The sequence below is a fragment of the Dermacentor silvarum genome, chromosome 10 (assembly GCF_013339745.2).
Source record: "Dermacentor silvarum isolate Dsil-2018 chromosome 10, BIME_Dsil_1.4, whole genome shotgun sequence".
Classification (NCBI taxonomy): Eukaryota; Metazoa; Arthropoda; class Arachnida; order Ixodida; family Ixodidae; genus Dermacentor; species Dermacentor silvarum.
Window position 1 is genome coordinate 122109883 of NC_051163.1, and position 21872 is coordinate 122131754.

The following is a 21872-nucleotide window of genomic DNA, read 5'->3' on the forward strand; positions in this document are numbered from 1 at the left end:
TGCCGGTTAGAGTAGCTTATGAAATGATTTAGGCACGCACAGTTATTTATATCCGCCTTGTGCATGAACAGAAGGAAAAACGGAAAGAGCTTTGTGTTATGCTGCCGTCTTTGCATATTATGTGTCTAGACGAGCCGTGCAAAAAAAAAATTCACCGACGATTACGATACTCCCTAATGCGAGCTTTGAGTGCAACTTTCTACGTGTTTTCATTTCGCGATATATTGGCTGGAGCGGACAATCTGTCTCATGCGGCACGTTGCAATCGAAGCGAAGTGGGGCGCAACTGCTTCACGATCGCGAGAAGCGGTGCATGGGTGCGATTCACAGCAGCCGCCGTAGACAGTTTAACCGACCCTTGACTTGATTTATTATTGGTATGAACAGACAACGCGCTCAACTCTGGCGCCAACTTGTAGATATCGTCGCCACAGTGCGCGTCGTGCGTGGCACTACTCTTTTCTTCTCACACTTTCGCCATAACCTCGTCCTCCCTTTCCACCTCGCGCTCTCTTCCGCTCACCGCTTTTTTCATCCCCCTCTGCGTTCCCTCTTTCATCCACTGCGATCGATCCCTTGGTTACGCCGGGACCGACGACGCTCTACGCAGAAACGAGCGCCTAAGAGCTGCGCTCTAAAATGATTGCAGCTTCGTCTAAGATGCGAATAGGGAAAATGATAATCTAGCAGTTGTCAGTTCTGCTGTCGCTGAATCACGAAAAACTCTCTGTGCTTTGCTACACTGTTCGCTTCGGTTCTTATATCTGCTGCTTAAACTGAAATTATGAGCAGCGCTACAGCGATAACTATCAGCTGTCGCAATGCTCACGCTGTATCAAGCAGTAACGGTGAAGTCAACTCTCCGGCTATTGAGAAATCAGGATGTTCGATATTGTAGTAATCACATATCCCGTTTGTGTGGGTACCTTTCAAAGTCATATTTCCTTCGTTCACAAGATTAAAACCATCAAAAGTTTCACAAGGTTAACAAGTCACGCAACAAAATGCGGCAATACGAAACAAGGGCGCAGTTATATATGAGTGCCCACATATTCCTTGCCGCGCTGAGAATAACCTAGCAACATTCCTAAATTGGCAATTCAGTGTCGCGAAGAATGTTATTCGGGCAATATGCCAAGCATCAGCGATGTCACGCAATAATTTTTGAAGCGCTATACCGCCTTCATCACCATGCCTTGCAAATTTACCAGCGTAGCGCTGTTTTCGTAAGGACGCCTTCAAACTGCAGTGCTTCCTCGCAAGCTGTTCCGTAGCACGAGTGATTCTTCGCGTACGAACCGTAGCATACAAACTTGCCTATTTTGGAGTCGCATGCAGTGTTTTTGGGCGGTAATTCTATGACTCGATCAGCTATTCACTAAGCCGCGACGATCTTTCGTTGAAGATGTGGCAGCTGTTGTGTTAAAGCGGCACAAAAAAAATTATAATAATTGAGCTGCGTTTGCAAATTACACTTACAGGAAATGACGCTGTTATAATTAGAAGACGCTTCCTGATGTTAACATGGGTGAGCCAGAATAGAATAGAAAAATAAAGCTATACAGAAATCATCAACAATGATTATCAACCTAAGCGAGTAGCCGAATGCTTCAATAAACTGATTTTCTTTGTTACAGGAATGATGCTCTTGAAGTCTCGTATTTGTCGCAGTGAGAATATTTGGGCTGCGCTTGTTGCTTCATTCTGTTTGGCGTAGAAAACAGATTCGTTGACCAGCACACCTGCTCCGGCAGCATAGGCGGCGATGCGTATAAGCTGATTCGCCATACATGTGTTGTCTCTGGGAGCGCGAGCGCCAGCTTGAAACGCGACCTGTAAACTTTCAAAATCCGCAAAGTTCTCTCGCGACATCACTTGCGTCTCAAAGAGCTGGAATAGTTGACTTTCGGTGACGAACGCGCACTGCAGCTCCTTGGTTGAGCGAGAGCATACGCGCCCTTGGCATTATAGTGTCTTTGTGTAGGCAGTGTAAGTACAACCACCCACCACCAAACAACGACCACGAAAATGTTCGAAATAGCGAAAGAAAATTTTTGCAGATTTTGCAGAAACCATCGACAATGATGGTCAATGTAACCGAATTGTCCGGACGAAAGAACGACAGAGTGAGCGAGCGAGCGAGAGAGAGAACGAAAAACGTTTTCTTTGGCGAGTCAACGACTGGCTTGCAACGAACCATGAAAACGGCTGAAAGAGCCTAAGAAAGCTTAAAAATTTAAAAACTATACGCTTTAAAAACTATTCGCTCTAAAACAAAGCGCCACCTTGAAGTTCCGGCTACAGCTTACCATTTAATCACACCGAATAGGCATTCGCACGAATAGGCACACCGCACCCTACCTCAGCAGCGAGATCTCTGAAGTCATTAACTCTCTGCAGCTCCACAAAATTGCCTTAGTGACCGACAATGCAGGTAACATGAAGACAGTATGGCAGATAGTTGGTGATAACCCTCCGCGCATTGCCACCATAGGTTGCGCAGCGCATGCGCTGAATCTGCGCTGCACCTGCTCCTGAATGATCTCATGTGCCTAAAAATATTGAAAAACGTTTAGGAGACGTCCAGAAAAGCAATCAAATATGTGAAACAAACTCGCATAGTTCTACTGTATTCCAACAAAGCAGGAGTCAAGATACAGCAAATTGAATTTCTCAACGCTCAAACTGCTCATCAAGACAAGATGGGGCGGCATCACTCTCTCACTGCACAGTCTCCTCAATATCTAAGAAGCGCTCTAATATAATGCGCTCACGGAAGATTTGAGGGCCAGTCAATTGATACGGCAAGTCGTCTTGGGCGAGGAATTGTTTTGTAAAGACCTGGGATGCTCTTTGTACCTGGTGACTCCAGTTTCTTCAGCGATTATCACACTCGAATCTGTCGACGTTAACTGTCGGACGTGTTCGAAGTTTTTCAGTCCATGAAAGGAGAGAGAGAGGGGGATATAAGGAAAGCAGGTATGTTTACCATTCGAGAGCCCTGTTGGCTACCCTACGCTGGGGGAATGGAGCAGGGGACAAGAAAGAAGACACAGAGCGGGGAGGGGGGGGGGGGGGTATGAGACGTGCACGGACAGTACTGCTGAGTCAAAGATGTGGCTCAAATCACGGTAAGGCTTTGAGCCAATATCTTAACGCAAGAGCAGGCTCATACTGCGCATGTGATAAATGGCCGTGAAGAGTCCTGTGTCCGATCAATCCAAATAGCTGCTAACCTGCTAGAACCAAGGTACCGTGGAAACAATCCTGGTGGCGAACAGATTGTGGTCATGTTCGAGTAGATTTCCAAACGGGCGGATCATCTTTCGCTTGTCCTCAGTAAACTTCTCTCTAAAGTCGCAGAATACAGAACCTGCAAGGGGATTCGGTCGGGCGTTATGGAGTGTGCGCACCTGGACCCGCCCACATGGTGGCAAGGACTTTGCTTCTACCAGCCATTGTGCCCCCTTGCATGTCGGGTATTGCAGATTCTCCCATCTTCTGCGGCTTAGGGACGAAACAGGTCAATTGTTGCAAATGTTCACACCATGCTACGCAACAGGCTCGCAGGGAAGCGTGTGCAACAAACCTCTTTACGTGCACTCCAAACTTCATTGCGTGAAGGCTTCTTCGACCGCTGCACACCGAAGCGTAGACTCCTCCAGTGAAAATGAGTCAGGCACAGATTGACGCAATCTTTTAACCAAAATAATCCGATGCGAGCTCTTCCGTATACCCTTAACCTGTAATCTCTGCAGGGACCTTTTGTAACACGCAATTGTATAAGAATTATATTTGTGTCAATGCTGAAGAAAGAAATGGTGTGTTTATTAACGCGGTGGCGTATTTTTTTTATTTTCCTCGTTTTTCTGAAAAAACACGTAAAGACGTTTTTTTTTTTCCTGCTCCTCAAAATTCCATGAAAGTTTACACCTCTAGCCGCTTGCTTATCAATCCATTGAACAAAAGTAAAGTTTTGTCTCTCTTTCTTTCTGGGGGAAAAATTGAAACAATGTGAAAATCACTTTATATCGTAGCTCCATCCGCAAGGGCTATTATTATCCAAAGACCTCACCATATACCCAATGATATGAATAGAAATTCAAGAATTTCTGTAAGAGGTCCCAGCGTCCGTTGCGAAAGCGTCATGGCACATTAAAGTAATCCTGCGAGATCTCTTATGAACAACGTTGATTGTCTATGGTACTTCAAGTTCCTCTCACCGCGAACCATTTCTTACAGAAGTTTTTGGACGCGCCATGTGTAACGGAGCTATCGGAAATTATACCGTTTTGTATCTCGTTAAAAACACCACAAATAAGCTTGGGTATTGGTCGCGTCATCGGCTGGCGCCTGCCACACTTGCACGTCACGGAATATTACGTTGCTTCATATTTAAAGCACTAACACAGCATCTCGATCAAAACACATAAAGTAGCAGTTATCGAAGAGAGGTCTCAAAGAGGTATTCGCTGTATGGATGTAGTCGATGCCCATCATAACAGAGATGGTGCATTTACTGGGCGCATATTTTTACAGCACACGGCCTTAATGCTCGCCCAACAGCTAAATCTAACCCTTTTTTTAGCGAAGCTTATGTAAGTTAGCCTGCGCCGTCGATGTAACGCTAAAGAAACCAGCTGCTCTCAGAGCTGCTCGAGCGTCGCCGTCGTCTTAAGCAGCTGGCTCGTGCTCGTGCTCGGCACGCGCTCGTGCCACTGCTCCCGCGTTCGTCGTCGTCGTCGTCTGCTTCCGCAGCTAGCTGCATTGCCGCTAATCATTTCAACCTGGAATTTCACTTCTCTTCTGTCGTCGTAATGGGCAGGAGGCCGCGTTTACGGATGTATGAGCCATTGCTTAAGGGGGTGTGAGCCATTGATTGTCTTGCGTAACGGGCAGATTTAATTTTCAAGCAATTTTATCGACATCTATCCCGAATGAACGCGCTCGGGAAAGGGCTCGTCGTCGACCTGTCGATTTTAGTGTGAGGGCTTCCGAAGCCCAGGCCAAACGTCAGCCAAGAGCCACCGACCCCGAGTTACCGGATTACGGATTTTTGTCGATTCTAGTGTGAGGGCTTCCGAAGCCAAGGCCAAACGTCAGCCAAGAGCCATCCACCCCGAGTTGCGGGAGCGCGATGTTGAGGCCAAACGTCAGCGTCGTATTGCCCTCCAGGAACCCGACAACGGTGGTGCACGCCTGGGCAACGCTAGCGCCAACTTCCCCGGTGCGACGGCTAGGTTTCAGCGCGATTTTCTCAACCGGAACTTCGGAGCCAGCTGCAGTGCGTGTGACCGGTTGTGGTTCGAGCACAACGTGGTATGTACTCTTCAGTGCAATTCGTTCAGAGGAACACCAAAGAAACACACGACAAGCTTCGCTTCCCCCGTTTCCTCGACAGGGGAGGGGCTACTGATTTTTTGTTAGTTTCTTTTCAACTTCGCGACTCATTGTTCTCTGAATATTGGAAGTAGCGACGTGATCGACCTTTTCAACAAACCAGGGACGCGTAGCTGGTAGGTGCTTATAGCAGTCTGCTTTAGCAAATGCTGTATTAACATATAAATAACTTGGCGAATTAGCAGATCTGAATAGCAAACTATCTGAACCCGAAAGTTTCAAACTGCGTCATGAGGAGCCCCAGATGCGACGCTACGTCTTAACTATTAAACTTATCGCGTCAGCTTCCGTTGTGTAGAAACAATTTGAATGTCTGCTGCAAGGAACAGACCCTGAGACGTACTAGCTCTACTAGCTTTCGCTAAGTTTCGACGCTCACGCTCTATGTGGGGACTTGGATGACATTTAAATCAACATATCGACATCTCCACCCACGCTTGTATCGTGTTTCTCTATTACCAATGAAAATGTCTCTAGTCTGTAGTTATAGTTTGCAGAAAGAGCAAGGGCATATGGGAAATAATAATGACGGGCCGTGCTTGATAGTTTTATTTTACAAACGTTTGTGCTGCCAGCAGAGAAAGATCGATGATGGCTGTTTCTGAGCTATCATTGTTCAAACCGCTCTACGGCAAACCTTCGCGACAAGCAACGATAGCCGGTTACAAAAGTGTTCTGCGTTTGGTGCTTTTTGTTTTGCTTACTTCGCATTCCACGTACAGCTGCGCGCTTGTTTCAGCAAGCGATTGGCACATCGTACGCTGCAGCTGACTCTTACCACGCGATTTCTTTCAGGCGTGGTAGCATTCAAGGTGCACTTTCGCCAGCCATGTTCGGAAAAACCACAATAAAATGCCGATTCTGCGGGCACGAGCAGGTTTGACTGCTACTAGCATGCCTGTCAAACCCCAATTTTTAGCAAAGATTGCAAATTCGGGCTCCTTTTACGATTTTACAAGTGTTGCATCAAGTTGTACTAAAAAAAGTTATGTTCACAAAAACGCTTCACTCACTGGTCTTCGAACTTTCTATTGGAAGCCTTCTGATGGTGAAAGGATGCCAGGGGGTACATCCTCCAAGCAAATTTACACAGACAAGTTCCTAAAGCAGGCGAAATCAGCAACAGCAGACCGGCTGAAATGTCATCGCTGATCTAAAAACAATGTTTTCCTTGTCAGTCTCTGCTGTTACAAGTTTGCTGCTGCTTGTGTTCTGTATCTGAAGGCTAATGATCGTCAATAAAGTGCGTACATATCCCTCGAATGAAGTGTGTTTAAAGCAAGCTTTAACAAAAAGAAAAAAAGAAAGTAGCCATGCAACAACCTCCCCACTCATTTTTTAGTGTCACGAGCACGGGATTTTGCCAGTTTTAATGCTGATAGGGTGTCAGGTATGCAACAACCATAAAATCTCAGGCACTCGTTATGGTGAAAAGCAGATGAAGTTTTGAAAGAGTATTTTTACAACTATGCACTCCTTCCTGTTAAACTGCAAGAGTGGTTCAAGGGTAACTGCCGTTATGATCATCAGTAACTCTTCTTTCGAAGTATTATGTCGAGGTAGTAGCGCCAACTAACCGTCGTCGAATCCACAGACCGTTTGGCCTTGTCGCACACGTTTAAAATCAGGAGGAACACCGAGAGAGGCACTTGCTGTCCTTATTTTATCGTCGACAAATTCATGAACTGTGCCTAAAAATATCTGCAAGCGAAAATTGCATCTTCCCTTACAAGACTCGTTCAGATGATCCAGGGATGGTCTTGCAAAAACTTTCTTTACTACAGCTTTTACCCTGTTGGACGGACATTGTTATGGCCTTTGGACAATGGAATGAGATCCGTTTTTGACGTCATTTCAACCTTCTCCCTTTACCGTTGCGTCAACATTGATCTGTGCAGCGCTTCTTGCGGCATTTGGAATGCCTCAATGTGTAGAGCGAGGAACAAAGGAGGGAAAGACAAGTAGGTTAACTAATGGTCGTCTGGCTACCCTGTGCTGGAGTGAACGGGTAAAAAAAATTAGGCTGATAGAGGTAAACCGAAGTTAAATAAAAATGAGAGAGAGAGAGAAAGAGAGAGCAAGACGAAAATTTGTATATAACGTGATGCTCTACTCTATGTAAAGTTTACTACAGCTTACCGGGATTTGATAGACTACTTCTGATATGCAGTTAGTAAGTTAGTCAATATTGCGTGGTTGGTGGAGCGTAGCGGTTTTCTTTACGTATGAAATTGCACATGCTGGGGAGTTTGCAGGGAGCAGAAACAACTAGATTTACATTGTGTCTGCTGGTGACCTTCTTGAATTTATGAGATTGCTTGTGCACACGTCCAAACTACATGCAGTGGTATTTCTTTTCTTTCTTTTTTTGGTTGTTTCATTGTCGTACTGCTTTACTTTTTTGTAGGAGGGCTTCAGGCTTGGAAATGATAAGAAAATTCTGACATCCTGCCTCTAATAATCGCATTGTCTGGGTTTTGAAGCTACGCTCAACCTGGCGCATACGTTGTTTCGACGCGAAGTTCTACCGATGCTCCTTTGCCTTCCTAAATACGCATCCACTGCAGCCGATATCATCATACTGCGTGACCACCTGATAATAACGTACGTTCTGTCGATGCTCTAACAATTAAAATTACATTGTGGGGTATTACATGCCAAAATCGTGATTTGATTATGAGTCACGCCGTAGTAGAAGACATAGGAACAATTTTGATCACCTGGGGTGCTTTAACGTGCATGTCAATCTACGTACGCGCTGTAAGAGGGCACATTGGACACGCCGCACGAATGCATGTTCACTGTATACCACCTGCGTATCAGCAACTAGGCCACAGATGTGTTTGAACCTTGACTTTCACGATACGCGAGAGCAAGTTCTCATTGGTCTGAGATCTCTAGAGCTCTGCACCATGCTCTTGGAAAGGACACATGACGATGAGGACGATTTGCTTCATGACATCCTCGAGTTTGAACGCATCACCGAGAACACCTACTATTCACCGGATCTCATTACATAAAACTACGTGCCTCCGGCACGGTGGTGCATGCCGCTGTAGTCCCTACATTCTCCTCGAATATTTCTGATCATTCCAAGCATCAAGAAGGCGTAAATGTCGTCATTATCTTTTGAAACAGACAACAGCGTTACTACTTCACGGAGTAGACAGTGACCGCTCGCACATCTAGACAGATGTATCAGTAACGCGCTCTAGTCCAGCGTAGCTGCAGTGTTCGTCCCGATTAAATCTAGTGAAAAAAATTCGAGACGTCACATTTGATATCGATGACGGCTGCCGAGATTGCAGCCATATTTGCAGCACTTAAATTCATCAATCAAGGAACTCTGCTACAGCGCTCTACCTTCTGCGACTCTAACACATCCCCGTCCAGAGCTTATTCTGTGATTTACGCGGCGGATTTCCCGAGAAACTTGTCGCAGACATAATAGAAATTTAGGTGTAAGCCCCCTCTACTTGTTGCATCTATTCATATATGATTTCTGTGCTGACCAACCGTATATATTTCCTCTATTTATTTGCTCTCATTTCCTTTTTCGTGTAGCCTTATTACAGTTGTGTGCTTGGGATATGCGGGCCATGCTTTCTGTCTCGTATACCATGAAAACGGGGAGCGTGCACCCCTAATTTGGTGTTACTGCATTGGGATAATCCTCCTTCAGGTGACAATGACGAAGCAGCTCGCGAGCTACAGAATACGGTCGAGTGGGACGAGCGGCTGGGGCGGCGCGTGCTTTGCAGTGAGGCGCCCGACGTGGAAAAATATTGTGGCGGCGCTGCGATAAAAGTGGATTGGGCCGCATCAAGGTCGCGCCATTGGAAACTGCTGGCGATACTGCTCGGCAGGGTCATTCGTACTACTTCGCGCGCTGGTATTTGCGTTCGGACCACTCAAATGGTGTTCATAATTGCACATGACATGTATGTATACCTTGAGAATGAATTCTTTCATTCTGTTGTTTATTTTTTTTAATGCCGTTCGGTGATCTTTTTTGGTCTCGGGCCGGGTTCGGGCCGGTTTCGAGCCGGGCTCGGGCCGGGCTCAGGCCTAAGGTAAAGAGATGGCGGGCCGGGTGGGTAACAAAGCATTATTTCCGTGCCCGGCCGGACCTGGGTCTCGCCATAAAACGTTAAGTCGGGCTCGGGCTGCCCGTTGGCTGCACGGGCCCATCGGCCCGTGCAGGGCTCTAAAGGGACCTCACTCTCATCCAATAGGTTCTACAGTATTACACATCACTCCCCTTATGACACGCACTTCCAGTTGCTGTCATTGTGATGGTGCGCCAAATACAATCAACTTTTATTTATTTCGCATTTACATGCTCCTCAGTTGACTGGACGTCAAGTTATGAAATATATTGCATGTATCCAATAACATAAATAGCTTGCCCCCTTCCATCTTTTTCACCAGGCAGATTTAACAAATTTTAGACAGTTTCTTTGTTTAGAATTCAGAAAAGTTGGTGTTCATCTTGATATTGAAATGGCATTTTTCCCGTATCCGCATTTGTTTAAAAAAAAGACAATTTCGTTTATGGAATGGCCCTAGCTGTGGGCCAAATATTCAAACTACGTGCACGACATCATTATAACCACCACAGCGGTGGCTCATCGAAGGTGGCCTTTGCGTAAGAGTTTTGTGAGTCGGTGGCGAAAGAGTAGCCTACAATATAACTCTGATTGCTCAGTGTAAAAGGTGTCCTCTCAAACAATGCTGCAAGCCACTTTTTCACCAGAATTTCTCAAAGCTCAGCAAATTTAGCGAAATTTCAAGACCTATCTCGACAATTCAAGAAAGCTTTATTTCTGAACTTAAGCGGATCGCACAATGCGTTCTACGTTCTTCTAGCTGCCTTTCCGTGGCCCTCCAGTTAAATTCTGCTGCATTTCAAACCTTTCTATTGCTTTCCAAGAGCCATTTCGTAGGTTGTATTCACAAAGATTTCCGTTTCTAGGTCATCTGTGGCAGTGGCTGGTAGCTTTTGCTACGAAGTCCTGCGTCAAGAGTGGCTGGAATATTTTCTTACGAACAATTCCAGCATAATAGCTTTTTTTAAATATGGGTTCATATTCGCCTTCGAAGCTCATGAAACTTATCATGCTAATTGTCATAACTATTAACTTTTTTTAAAACGGTTTTAGTCGATGCCTTTCATAGGAACGGGGATACACAAAATAGCAAGGTATTGCTTTTAAGATGCTGCAGGCTTAGAAGTTATCACTCAGTGAACAAACAAAACACTTGACCCACGTTAAAGGCATGTAGTTGGATGATTTTAAATAGCATCGGCGCGTTTTCTGGAGGGAGCAAATATGCCGTGAAGACAATAAACATAAGGAGAAGAAGTAGTCAAAATTATTCTGGAAAGAATAACGCAATGACACTGCTCTACCAGCTAAAGGTGATACAAAGCAATTGCTTGAAATCAAAATGATTGTGCTTATTGGAAGTATTTCTGTCAGCTTATTCCATTCTGTTTTCTACATGCAGGAACGGCTGATAAGAAATATCTTGAAACAGACCGCTGCTTTAAACCTACTGAATTAAAAAAATTATGTCCGATGTGCTGGGGGCAGAGATAAGAAGCGGTCTATGTCATTGAAGTGTAACTGACACAGATGACATTGCTGGTGGTCAGACAATGAGACAACATAAATGAATAACTAGCTTTCACTAATACTGTGTTCACGGGTGTGCCAAGACAAAATTAATCTGTCTGCTCAATGTTACGCTCGTTTTACAGCGGTAAATAAGCAAGTATGGTAAGAATGACAAATTTATGGTCCTAATTCACTTTATTTCTACATTTCATCAAGAGAAAGATTAAGTTAGCAGGGACAGAAAACTTTTTACGGCAGGTTGGTCCTGTACCCTACACACAAATGTTGCCAGCTGTTAAATCAACTTTTAATTTGCACAAATAAATCGTTTTCACCGTAGTAGGGCGAAACGCAAAATACCAGTACAAGCGTCACAAATTTAATGGAAAAGATATAGAAAGTTCAATTTTGGTAATGACTATCTTGCTGTTGCAAACAGCACAACCCATAAAGAAAAAGAAGAAAAACATTACGACCTCAACTGTGCATACTATTATACAAACGGCAATATGACATTTATCTTACTGCTTCACAAAAACACATCACATAAAAGCCAGTACAGACGACATTAGCATCTCTTTCTTATAAATATTAAGCTGAAGCACACGGCTCGAATTGTACAAAGAAAAACAATTTTCGATCAGTTTGTTTAATACAAAATTCATTTAAATTTTGCGTATGAAAGCTTCGTATGCAGTTTTTGTTTCAACCTCCTTGGCAAGTTCACAAAGTACGAAGGAATGTGTAATGAAACTAAATGATTGAGCGTGTCATGAACAAGTCTAGTCGCGGGGGCTATCGAGTTTTGTTATTATCGATATAATACTGAAATGGTAACTATATTACTCCAATAAGAATCTGATATTCTTAATTTAGCGAGTAGGAGCATGGAATGGACTGTGCTGTTACCACTTATTTATGCTAGTTTACAATTTCAAAAATTGTATCCTTAAAATTTTAGAAGGCTATTTATTTACGAACTCTTCTAACAACTACTTGGTCGTTCTCACTTGTTATACGGTGATAAACAACATCAAAACCTATGAATGGTCGATCAGAATATTAAATAGAAGAAAGAAGGTCAATAATGGAAGCTAGATAAGGTGACCCAAAGACGGATCCTTGCGGAACGCCGGATATAATTCTGGTAGAGACCAATCGATTATGTATACATCTACAAGGTGTGAGCTTTAGCTATATGCGTACTGAACAGAACCAAGATATCGTGAAAGTACCGAGGCTAAAGCATGAGCTTAGTCTCTGATAGAAGTCTCTAGTGGGGACAGGGAATCGAGTCTGGAAAAGACTGAACAAATGACGTCCGATTGCAATATGAAGTCGCCATTTAAGTGACTGTACGCACACCGTCACACGCCCTCCGGAATTTTTTGTGAAGTTTCTGAGTTTGGGTTTCATTTGGGATTTTACGAATGTTGGATCAAGTTGTAGGAAAAACAAATTCTATTCACAAAACGCTTCACTCACTGGTCTTCGAAGTACCTATTCGAAGTATTCTGATGGTGAAAGGTTGCCAGGAAGTAAATGCTTCGAGCAACCTTTGCAGGCAAGTTCCTAAAGCAGGCTAAATCAGCAACAGCCGAACCGGTGAAAAAAGTAACTGCGATCTAAAAACAATGCATTCCTTTTCAATCTCTGCTGTTGCAAGTTTGCTGCTGCGTCGGTTCTGCGTCAAGGGCAAATGATCATTAATAAAGTGCGTGTGTATCCTCAAATGACGTGTGTTCAACGCGAGATTTGGTAAAGAAAAAAAGAAAGAAACCATGCAACAACACCCCCCCCCCCCCTTTCTTTCTTAGTTTCGCGACCGCTGGATTTTACGAATTTTAAATTCCACAGGTTGGTCAGAATGTGTACGTTGTAAAGAATGTGTACGTTGTAAAGCCAAAAGGCCGTGCAGCGCATGAAAGTCAAAATGCTGATTACTAGAAAAGAAAGAATGCTGATGAATATCAACAGCTATTTGAGAATTCAATAGAGCGGTCTGATCAGCTGCCTGATTTCAATACCGCACCACTTCGCTTATTTTTTTTCAGTTTGGAGGAGCCGAATTGTTGGTAATAAAGTAAACAAATAATATTTAAAATATAACACAGAAAACGTCTGTGTTGCGTTTTTAATATCCGTGCCACAATGCAAACTGGCACAAACATAGTTGAAGTTTTGAGAGTGCAGATGAATTGCAATATTCCTTCGGTAGTAATGTGTATACAAGACACTGGGGAATAATTTTAACCCAGGAAATCAGACGTTCACTAGGCAGGTTCGCAAGTTGACATAGAAGTTGGCGTCAGATAGTCGTTAAGTGGTACTTGGGAGCAGTGTTGTGCGTTTGCGTGAAGTGGGTCCAAAATCAATGTAAATCGACTAATTTTATTGTGTCAACGTGCAGAAAGTTAAATAAACAGGCGAATACACAGAAGAGGGTTGCTACAAAAATGTGATATCGACCGTGTTTGACTTTAAAATTATCTACAAGTTGGTGGCTTAGCATTGGCTGAAATATTTTTTGAATGTTTCAACACGGTGATGTATTCGTGAAAGCATTTAAATTGTCCCGCTTGCTTGAAGAGAGTGTCAAGTATTGTCTTCCGCATGAGAGACACTGTTCTTCCTTATCAATCTTTTTTGTATTTCACAAAGCCCAAGTATTCCAACGTCAGCGCCAATGCAAAGCGGGACATGTTTTAACTAAGATAATAATTTGTTTTTGAAATACCATGTATATTTCTTATTTGAATAGGAAGAAGTATTTGGTTAAGTTCACCGAGCCTTATTTAGCATCATTTCAGTCAATTCACCTTTGTTGTAGTATCTAATGCACTTTTCCACGCTTAAAAGATTCCATATGTGGCACAGAAGCTAAATAATATTATGTTTAAATCACTGAAGGCATGGACAAGTTGCCGGGTTTTATAATTTCTCGGTTACAATTAAGAACAAGGTTTATAGGCTCACCATCCATCCAAGGTTAACTGTGAGAAAATAAAATTGAATAAAATATTTACGATTGCCACAAATTGCTGTTTTGCGCTGCCATTCAGAGTCTTGAATATTAAGGTCGCTGCACAGCCGAATAGTTGCACGTGGAAAACATGAGTGCTTACCGACTACACAGTTTAATTCATGAACTAAGGTACACAGTCGGGTTTCCCGATTAAAAGCGACGATAACATTTGTGCTAGACGGCTGTGAATAACCTACTCAAAGGTCAGAGGTCAGCTTGATTGAACCTCAAGGAATGATGTAACTTATAAAAGTGAGGACACCACCCCTCTGACGCCCCACATTGTCTAGTTGGTGAGCCATGTAGGATAGTTTATGTCGAAGCAGATCGTGCTATGCAATTTTTCACAGTCCTGATTCTGTCAGCATCGTCAAATGAGTATCGTTGTCACGTAAAAGTGTTAAGCAGCATTCTTCTTGAGGATTCAATAACGAGCACTTGCCACCAAATAATTAATAATTGACAGGCAGTTCTGTTAATCTGGTCCTCAATGATGGCACCCTATATAAACTGTTTATTACCCAGGAATAACTTGTCGAAAGTGAATTTGAATGTTTTTCTACTTATTCAATAATAAAGAAAAAGTATTCCATTTGCCATTGAAAATTTCGCTATGTAATGGTTGTATTTCTAAACACATGTGTTGTTAAGTCTAGTTTCAAGACTATGGTTCATTTTTCACCTTATGCCTTTCAAGTCCTGCAATATTTGCTGAAATTTGCGTTGCCTGGGAATGAAAAATTCTGCACCAGTTCCGAGTCCTTGTTATTGATTGTTACACTGTTGTTGGGAATGTAAGGACATTATGTGTTTCTAAAGTGGGGACCATGTCTCGCCTTTTATGTCCATGATACCATCAGCGTTGTCGCACTTCTCATAAGACCTGCACCTACGAAATCAATTTAGAAAAATTCAGAGCCTTTCCACTACTGCCAGGATGGAAGCCAGCGAAGCTGTGACTATGGTGGGTCTGCTGCAGTGAATATTGCCCATACGATGATAATGGGCGTATTGTCATTAGGAATAACCCAACCGAACATGTCTATCATGAACGTTCCGGTTGAGAAACTCGTGTTGAAACCTGGCAGTCGCACTGGGGAAGGTGGCGTTAGCATTGCCGAGGCGTGCATCACCGTTGTCGGGTTGCTGGAGGGTAAGACGACGCTGACGTTTAGCCTCAACTTTCGCTCCCGCAAATCGGGGTCGGCGACTCTTCACTGACGTTTGCTCACTGACAACGCGCTCCCTCAACTCGGGGTCCGTGGTTCTTCGCTGACGTTTCGCCTGGGCTTCGGAAGCCCTCACGCTAGAATAGGCACATCGACGACGAGCCCTTTCCCGAGCGCATTCGCGGCGGCGTTGCTCCAACGCGTCAGGACACCTCGTCAGTTGCTCACGAATGGCTCATACCCCTTTAAGCAATGGCTCATACTCCCGTAAACGCGGCTTCACCATTACGATGACAGAAGTAAAATTCTACGCTGGAATGATTAGCGGCAACGCAGCCAGCGGTGGAAGCAGACGACAGCTCTCGAGTCAATGGTGATAATGATAGTTTTTTTTTTCTAGTCGGACACAATCCTGGGGGAACAAGCCCTTAACAGCTTCACTGTAAAAAAATAATATTTGACTTGGAAGTTACACTGCTCGTTTGAGTAATTTCAACAAATTTGCCGAACTTGTAAAAAAGGGAAGAAAACGGCGAAAGCGGGCTCAAAATATGTCTTTGGGAGGCATGATATGGCTTTAGCAATTGACTCAATGATTGAAAATTATGCAGTGCTACTGCTCGTCTTCTGATCATTTCTGTAGGTCTGAGAGTACTAATATAACAATAATTACAAGTAACGGTTACTTCAATGTAAATACGCATTCGAGGTAGCCAATGGAGGCCATGGAGAAGCTTAATCAGAATCAAGTGTTAAAAACAATTTATTCACTTCACCATGCTGATGGTGCACTGTGGGACTGTGGGGCCATATCACGCTGTTACCAGTAGTCTATATTTTGACAGCGTTAACATAGAGTCATGCGTAATGTCTACTGACAGTCAATGATTACCCGCAATTCTTACATGTGACTTTTGTAACCAGAACCGTTTCATCACCCATTATAAAATGGCCTCCAGGTGTGGACAATAATTCCATTGTAATCCAGGAAAAGTAAAAAAGCTAGGGTATTCTCTTTTTAATTTTTTTTCATGGAGCACAATATGGCTGTTAACGTCGGCTTGTTGATAGTATGCCAAATCTTCGGGCTAAATTGCGGCATATTTTCTTAAGATGTGTTCACTAATTAGGAATTGTAACACCGTGTACTTGTCTAAGGTATCCAGCGGCAAGATTTTCATCCAAATCTATCGTTGTTTGCCGAATAGGTAGGGGTGCATAAAGTGGCCCGGGCAAGATGGCGGACCCCACCATACCTTACGCTCAGTGCACTCGAAATCATACTTTAAACTACGCTGTGAAGTCTAGCCGAACGAGTACACTCACGAACCCGCCCATGCTGCGAAATTTCACGCCACAACATAACAGAGGAGTTATAGACCAACTGGGCATCTTCTAAACGTGTTCTGACCTTTGGAACTTTGAGCCCCGACGGGGTAGTCGATGGGGAAAAACTACTTTTTTTATGACTGAGGCCGCGGGGCAACAGGGGTTCGAGGTCCCCTGTAAAGAAGCCGTGGAACCTACAGTACATCGGAGTCTTTCTAATTTTATCCAGATAGCCAGCTCGCACCCTACTCGAGATAATGTTTTTCAGCGTGCACAAGAGGGCAAATTGGCTCTGAAATTTTGTTGCAGTGTCCGTTTACACCAACGAAGTTGCCTTATGTAGACACATTTCGTCATTTCATTGGACAGATTGCAAGAGCACATTTTCCCTTGCCCGATTAACAGTCGTTGGTCTAGAATTTCGTGCATGTATATTTAAAGAGAAAAAAAAAGACAGGGTATACATAGGATGTTACCTTGAAACAGAAGAATGGCCGCGCTGAGGCTTGTTCTTCACATGTCTACCGCCGCTGTTGCTCCCCGTCTAGGAATGCAACGTCATCGAGTCTGCGCATTTACAGCAGCGTCACTGGCGGCGATAAACAAATGACAAAGTGCACAATGATGTAGGCCGAGCTTCGATCAAGGGGAGGGGATTCAGTAGGGTCCCCACGCCGGCATTTGTTCGTGCTTCCCACTGTTCGCAATGGGGATCGTGGCGCATAGAGAGGGCAGAACCAATGACAAAGCTCCGCGTTTTTTTTTTTTTCAGGGGGAGGGCACTGTCATTTTTACGGGGTTTCTCCACCTCTGTCTACATAGATTTTTTTTATACTGGTAGATGTGGGTGGGCGAGAGTTTTCGATATTAACAGCAGCGGTATTTTTTTTTCATCCTGTTTTTTTTTTCTACACCGGCCCGTGGAAATCAACCGTCGCTGGCCTCCCCCGGCGAGATCACAGATTATCGACCTGTGATATTCGTTGCTGTCTGTGCATTTTTAAGGGAAAACAGATCGAGACATTGAAGAAAATGTCTCCTAAGGCGGCGCAAATCAATAATAAAGACCTTTAAATGACGGTCGGAAACATATTTCGAAAGCCTCTCGAAGGTAACCTCCGTCACAGCTGTGAACGTCAGCAAACCTCAGTTACTATCAGAAGCAAAGACAATGCGCACGGCTGTTCTCTCAGCCTTCTCTCGTCAGTCATGATCCCAAGGATGACCTTTGCGAGAGTCAATTGCAACAGCCACATTCCGAGACGTGAGACGGCGATGAGTCGTGAACTGGATAGTGAAATAAATTATTCACGTACGTTCTCGTTTCTGCTGCCCAGACACATTGCGTGGTTGACACGTCGCGAAGAACGAGATGTTACGGGCCATATCAATGATTTTCTCTGACATCTAAACTGAAATACTTTGCACCAAGCTCCACCGCGTGTTTGCACTACAAGACAAGCAAACACGGCTCTTTGCAACGCGAGTCTCGAAACAAAAGAGCAAGTCGTTATTTCACCACCGGTTATTTTTCAGTAGCTTTATGAAAAGGCTTTCGTGCGCATACTGCTCAGCCATGCGCACAAGCCGCAAAGGCTTATGCGCATTAGATATAAGACCTATATGTATTTTTTTCTGAGAATAACACCATTCCTATAGCCTGTTAAATTAGAAAGAAACAAGTGAACATGTATGAAAATAGTGGGTGTGCAACTTCTGGATGGTAGTTGTGTCATATGTTATAACTGTGAGCGAGAAAATTTTAAACTCAGTAGAAAGAAGGCATAAATATATAAAAGTACATCATGTATGTTAACACTGGATTTACGCAAATTCTTTGACCAAATTGATGTCATTTGATCGCCATATACGCCCAAATTTCAAGGCCGATTCATTGCGACGTAGCAACGAAATACACCAACTACGATTTTTGCTGTGGTAGTATACGTTTCTGTGTTCTTCAGCTGATTATTCGGGCGGATCGCTTGGACCAGTGGTTTACTTCTTTTATTTTCTTTACAGTTCAACTTTTTTCATTTCCCTGTCCTTTTTGAAAGCAACCTCAAAGATAGTGAAAGTTGCTACTGATTAAAATTTATTTCTTTCGCTAGAGTAAAAGCACAAGAAATCCTATGGCGATGTTCCCCGTATATACATACCCCATAAAAATACTCCACTTGTCTTCACAACATGCTAGGGCTTTATTGCTTTTGAGTACGTTTGCATTACAACTTCATTATCGCCACTGAATATCACATAGGTCATTAAGAAATCCATAGCCTTTCATGTTTTCCATAGATGCACGTTATTTCCGTAAAATTTTCAGATATTCGGCACCTATGCAATGCGATGTTGTTACGAAAGGGCGCTAAATAAACTAAGCACTAATAAGTCAGAAGTCGAGTCACTCGAGGACGGCAGAAAAGTAGGTGGGGTGATGAAATGAGGAAATTCGCAGGTGGAGATTGGAATCAGTTTGCGCAAGAGAGGGGTAATTGGAGATCACAGGGAGAGGTCTTCGTCCAGAGTAGGCATAGAAGTAGGCTGATGATGATGAAGTTAGAAGTGAGCAATACGGAAGCCTGTGTCCAGATCTAGAAAAATGACCCTTGTTGGATATTGGGGAGTCTCACTTGCGTTATATTTCCTAAATTTTTTTTCAATAAACAAAAGTTCTTGTTTCTAGCTCTCTCTGGTTTCTTCTTCGCACACAAAATATTTCCTAGTTCTGACATTTGACCTTTCTTGGACGAAAACTGGTAAAGGAAATACAAGTCAAGAAGCACGTAACAGCGGCGAGAACAAGAGATGACTGATAAATTATGTCATGTTGAAAAGACATCAAGCTAAGATTGCTTGAAGAACGCATGCGAAAAGCAAGCTAGCAAGTAATATTATTTTGTACAAAAATATGTCTGCCTTCCGTCTCTCCATGCACAGGAAAGAAGAACCGAGGATAAGCGAAATAACGATAAAAAGCAATTTATGGTTTCAGTTGCAATGGTTGTGGTTGAGTAGAGAAAGAGAGATAGACAAAGTTCTGTACTGAAAAGCAGTAAAGAGCCGGCGGCTATTCGCCTACATGCTACACCTGCAGGCAATGGGACGGGATGCACGGGTATGCGGACGGGATACTCTCTCGCGTTCCCCACTGGACACGTTGTGCCATCTATTGGCGCCGCCACGAAGTCTATGCGTGGCGCGTTTCTAAATATGTATTCGAACAAGATTTTCTGAATATTTATTACGCGAGTTCAATTATTCTCCGTACCAGAAAACTGTTAAAGGATATTTTTCTCATTGACGAGCCGCGCAAGAAAGTCGCAGTTTCGCCCGAAAGGCGAAGCATCGATTGCGATAGCAAATTAGTGGGCCGCTATACAATGTAAAGATAGTAGTTTTATCGGCCGTATAATCTTGTAAACACAGGCACACTAAACAACAAGCATGGTGTCACGCACGCTCAAGGAAACATGAACACCTCTAATTCGATGACCGCGGAAATTTGCTGTCAAAACGCTGGAGTGAGACAGCGCGGCGGCAGCAGCGAGCGCATTGAGCTTTGTGCCGGCGCTCGCATCAGCGCGATCTTCGCCGCGAAAACGCAGGGAGGGCGGACTCTGCCCCCGCCGCAGATGGATTTCAAGATACTGCCGCGCGGGCAGGACGCGTGGCAACGATATTATCGGTCGTGGACTTTATACGGAACCTCACGGCAACGGCGACGCCGACGGCATAAATACGCCTGGAGTGTCCATATAATTGCTATCGTAATAAAAGCAGCGCATACACAGTGCCACATACCCAGTGACCCGAGTTGACGTCAAAGAGGATCACTGATGAGCGGCACATGCCCCGTGTTCCATACCTACTTCCAAAGCCCTGAAATTTGCCCCCTTCGTCGAGGCAAATTAACCTGGGTCACGATTGCCACCGGTGGCATTGACTTGGCCCCCAGGGGTCCTTGACCCCAGGGGTCCTTGACCAAGTTGGTCTTGACCAACTTGACCTTGACTTGACCTAAGTTGGTCCGGCGGCTAATTTCGAACCCGGTTCCCTCATCACAGCAGTACGATGATGTATAATTTAGGCCAGGGACTGCCCCATGACCCAAGTTGGACAAAGAACGGTTAGAGACACCGATAGCTACAGGAACCTGCATGAAGTATCCTAAGAGTGCTAATCGCATTAAAAAGTTGTCGCAGTTTCACCTGAAAGGCGAAGCTCATCAATTGCGATAGCAAATTTGTAGAGAGCTATACGGAGTAATGATATTAGCTTTATCAGCTGTATAAACTTGGACATGCAGCAGCACTGGCAACACGCAGAACTGTTGTCGACGCCGTCGGCGTTTTTCCCGCGTTCGCTCAAAATGCGTGCGGCGTTGGGGACTGTTGCCGGAGCCTCTGATATAAATAGGCACTTGGTGCCGCAGCTAAACGTCGCCTCCCTTCCCTCCCCCTCTCCCCCACGGCCTCTCGCGCGTCGGAAGAAGGCGCGTTTGCTCTACATATATGGTGATTGTAAAGGAGGAAAGAGACGCCTACTTCTGCAGCCCTTAAGCGAGCACAGCGCAGAACGCGCGTTTGTTCTCCGCCATGCGGTCACTCCCCGTGATGATGATATGATAAGTGGTTCTTGAGGGAAAGGGAAAGGTTGACGCTATCTTCTGCAGCCCTTGAGGGAGCACGGCTCAGTGAAAGCGCGCGCCCCTCGCGCCCTTTCACTCGCACATACAGCGTTCGGCGCGCGGCGACGATTTCATCTCCATTGACGTCATACGGAACCTCACGGTGACGGCGACGGCGACGGCGATGCCGACGGCAGAAATCTGCTTTTGAGTGTCCATATAATTGCTATCGCAATAAAACAGTTTTGATGAGGTGCAATGATTGGATAACAGTTTATAGAAGAATCTTATTGATTCAATGCATTAAAACAACCAGTTAGGGGGGGCTTTGCGCTGTTGTGATGGGCAAGGCCAGAAAGCCAGCACCAGGTTAAATGTAATGGGGCCTTAGTGGAGCTTTTTCATGTTCATCTGAAGCCATTAACGCTCGTCGCTATGTATTGGACACTCAACCAAGATGTGCTCTAGAGACTGTACGTTACCGTGGTTGTCATCCAGGAATATTAGATGGCGTAAACTAATTTTTTTATGTTTCCCGATAGAATGCTTCTAATACCTCTCGTATAGTACTGTCGAAGTAGTGATGTTCTATGCCAGTACTTTTCGTGCAACGGCACGCATTTACATCTTCGACATATGCGTGTACTCTGTTCACTCTAAAGAGCGCATATGTATTTCAAAAAGAAGCTGCAGAAAGA

General features: G+C 44.3%; 1 protein-coding gene across 1 annotated transcript in view; it reads right to left on the minus strand.

The window, feature by feature from the left end:
- The window catches only part of LOC119466556 (uncharacterized), a 75413-nt gene extending 58260 nt beyond the window's left edge, over window positions 1–17153 (minus strand). Inside the window, exon 1 of the mRNA XM_037727078.2 lies at window positions 17021–17153. The gene's annotated coding sequence lies outside the window, so the exon portion shown is untranslated. The remainder of the gene's footprint in view (window positions 1–17020) is intronic.
- Window positions 17154–21872: the final 4719 nt, after the last annotated feature.